Consider the following 4,030-nt stretch of genomic DNA (forward strand, 5'->3'; position numbering starts at 1 on the left):
CAGACCCACTGAAACTAGTCAACCTCAGTCTAGCACAGGGGGTTACGACAGACCAGTCTAGGATATGGACAAAGTAACTGCAGTTATCCTCAGGTACCTGGGAGCTACCGCATGCAGCCAGCCACTGCACATCCATCCTATCTTTCTACAAGCTATTCCTCTACACAGCCAACTAGTTATTATCAGAGCAGTTATTCTCAACAGAACACCTATGGGCAACCAAGCAGCTATGGACAGCAGAGTAGCTATGGTCAACAAAGCAGCTATGGGCAGCAGCATCCTATTAGTTAACCCCACTCCCCCAAACTGGATCGTATTGCCAGGCTTCATATCAATATAGCCAACAGAGTAGCAGTTATGGGCAGCAGAGTTTATTCCAACAGGACCACCCCAGTAGCATTTAAAAAAAATGGTTTTAAAACAATACTGCAGCTAACTCTGCAGTTTAAGTTTCAGACCCAGCAGCTTGTAAATCACACTGGCTGCCTGTACATGCATGTCCAAAATTCTGAGGAGAATAGGGATGGCTATCAGCTCTGGGGAGTGATTTCTCATTTTCCCTCACTCTCTGTGTCTCTTAAGTAAGCATACATGCCCCACAGGAAAAAAAAATACCATACTTAATAGTAAAAACAACACCATTTATGAACTGTTTAGAAATATCATATACATGATATGCACCATGCCCGCCACCAGTGTGTGCCAGGATCTGTTCATCAGGAATTGCATTTACTTTGATTGAAAGCAATGGAGTGACCTCAACTTCTAGAACAGGATGCAACAATGGAGAAAGAAAGAGAAGTTTGACAAGGAGAGAGCTGGGCTTTCCAAGTTACCCGACCTTAAAGATGCTGAGGCAGTTCACAGTCTTACCTGAAGAAATTCAGCTTGGTGAAGCATTGCTAGCCCAAGGTGAGTAAGAGAAAGGTGTAGAGTGCCCAAGCAATTCCATTGCTGTGTGTGGATATTCACAACTAGAAGGTGACTTTGTAAGGTCTTCTGCAGCTGCTACCACCTCCATCACGTACTTTGTCGATCCGAGTTCTGGCTGAGAATTTTCAGGGGGGCATCACTGGCAGAGTTTGCTATCTCTGTGGATAGGAACGCACAAATGAAGGGCTCTCAATGGGGTCCCCACCACCAGTGGAGGCCAATGGGGTGACCATGATGTTAAAGAGCTTCCACATGACTGCAGCCAAGTCAACCCTCACCCCAGCTCTACCATCAATATCAACACCTCCACCTCCAAGCACTCAATGAATATGACTATTAAAGATTACAAGAGCACATACTGGGGGCTTCAGGTTACTTAGTGGTTAAGGTACTGGATGTCAATATGATCGACCATGGTTCAAGTACCAGACACAGCAACTTGACATTCATGCCAGATATATGTGCATGTGTGCCCCAAATCTTAAAAATAGAATAAAGGAGAAGGAATTTCATCATGGCCATCCCCCTGAGGGGTGATTTTTCACTTTCCTTTTTCTTTATCTTCTGTCTCTCTCTCTTTCTATGGTGAGCACACATATCCTATGACCTCCCCCCTAAAAAAAATTAAATAAATAAAATTTGAAAAAAATTAAATCTAATACCAATTAAGAACAATACATTCAATAAATGAACCTTATAATAATGTGCTTCTCTCTCTCTCTCTCTCTCTCTCTCTCAAGTTCTTTGCTATAGAGTGTGTGTACTTTACTGAGAGAGAAAGTGACAAATTTCCTCCCAGGGAAAATGGGTAAACCACAATCCCTTCTTCATTATCCTCTAGGGATTTGGGGCATAAATGTCACACACAAGGCCTGATGTAGTTTCCCAGCTGCTGGGTCAAGGACTCAAACTGCACAGTTGACCATGTCAGATCAAGCACCTTAACCACCATACCACCTGCTAGTCCATGTGCTTCTCTCTCTCTCTCTCTTTTTAGTTTTATGGCCATGAGGTGCATGCACTCATCAAATAGATTGAGAGAAACACAGTGAGAGAGAAATTCCTTAGAGGGGATGGCTGTGCCACAATCCGTTTTTCTTCAATCTCCTCTCAGGAATTTTGGGCATGTGTGCATATGCCTGGCATGATTCTCAAGATGCTAGGTCCAGACCTTGAGTTAGCCATATTGGAATCTAGCTCCTTAACCACCAGACACCTGCTAGCCCTGTGCTTTTCATTTTTTACAGAAGAAATACATTAGAATTCTGTGAAAGTAAATAAAGAAGTAGTTGTGGAGAAATCTTCAGTAAGATTCTAGATCATATTGTGAGTGAAACACTTCTGTTTGGAATGTAAAAACACATAAATGAAGACTAGCAGTTGGCGTAAAGGCTATGTCACTGGACTTCCATGCAGTCGACAGCAGTTTGAGTCCCAGGCTTATTAAGATATAAATGAATATATAGACTTCATACACATTGCATTAATGTTTTTTTTTTTCCTTGAGAGATTTTTTTTTCTTTCTTTTTTTTTTTTTTGGAGAGGTTTTTTGCTATAGGGCACATGCTCTCACCAGAAAGACAAAGAGACAGAAAGTGAGAAATCATCCCTCCAAAGGGGGATGGTCATGCCACAATCCCTTCTCTTCCGTTTTTCTCTCAGGATCTTGGGCACATATGCACACGCACCCGGTGTGAGTTTAAGCCACCAGGTCCAGGACTCATAACCAGAATATACAGGGAAATCAAACAGTTAACCTGAAAAAGAAAAAATAAAATTCACCCTAATTAAAGGAAGGACCAATAAGCCTAACAGATAATTCTTTAAGAAAGACATAAAAACATCTAAGAAGCATATGAAAAAAATGCTCAACATCCATTATCATAAGGGAGATGCAAATCAAAACCACAATTGCATACCACCTAACCCCTTAACAGTGGATAAAATTTTTAAAATGAAGAATGATAAGTGCTGGCCAGGCTGTGGAGAAAAGGGAATTCTCCTACACTGTTGATGAGAATGCAAATTAGTACAGCCACACTCTTAGCCAGGATTTCTTTAGGCTTAAATGATCCCTCTAGGAGCTACAGAAAGCCACATCTGTCTGGGATTTTTAAGTGCTGAACATAGACCTGCTGAGTCAGTATTTACATCATAACTTTTTATTTCTTTAAGATAAATGCCAACAAGGTGAGATGGTGGATATTACAGTTCTTCCACATTTTTAAATTTTGTATGTATGTGTGTTTGGTTCTTGAAACAGTCATACTGTAACAGTTTTTATTACCCCCACTGACATGTGAATATCCATGACCTCAGCAACATTTGATGTTGCTCTGAAACTTTATGCATCAAATTTATGCGCCTACACAATATATTCCTGTCCCACACCAGTGTCATTCTACCACTTCAATTCCATTTTATAAATGTACAATTAACTATAGCATAGCTTCTAGTATAGTTCTAATTCCTCAATAAAAATCACAAGAAAGATACTTCTACATTGCTGAAAGAAACCAGAATATTACACCAACACATTTCAGGGGGGAGGAAGCCTACAGACACTCCATATTTATTGCTTTGTAAGAATTAAAAAACAGTCCTGAGAACTAGCCATTTCAGGGGAAACAGAAAAATGAAGATTTTTCTGATAGTTCAGCCTCCAGCCCTCAAACTCACATGGTAGGAAGAAGACATTCCAGCCTCCTGTCTCTGTATCTGTCTTTCTCTCTCTCTACCTCTGTCACTGTCTCTGTCTTCTCATTTTTTTTGTAATTTTTCTTTTTAAAAAATTTTTAAGACAAATTGCTTTCTGGCCCCTCCTTTCCCTTTATCTTGTTAAAAATCCCCTCTTCCCGTCCCAACCCAGGAGATGCAAGGGAACAGTCCTTCTTGAAGACACCTTCATGGCTCCTGAGAACTAGCCATTTCATGCAAGTGCACCACACAGTTTTCTAATTATTGTTATTTTTATTTTTTTAAATATTAATATTTTTCAGTTATTTTTTGTTTTTTTTTTAGTTTTTCTCTTACTTTTTTGTTCGCTTTTTCTCTGTTTCTTGGTTGTTTGTTGTTGTTGTTGCTGTTGTTTCTCTCT

The sequence above is a fragment of the Tupaia chinensis genome, unplaced genomic scaffold, assembly GCF_000334495.1.
Source record: "Tupaia chinensis unplaced genomic scaffold, TupChi_1.0 Scaffold144080_1, whole genome shotgun sequence".
NCBI lineage: Eukaryota > Metazoa > Chordata > Mammalia > Scandentia > Tupaiidae > Tupaia > Tupaia belangeri.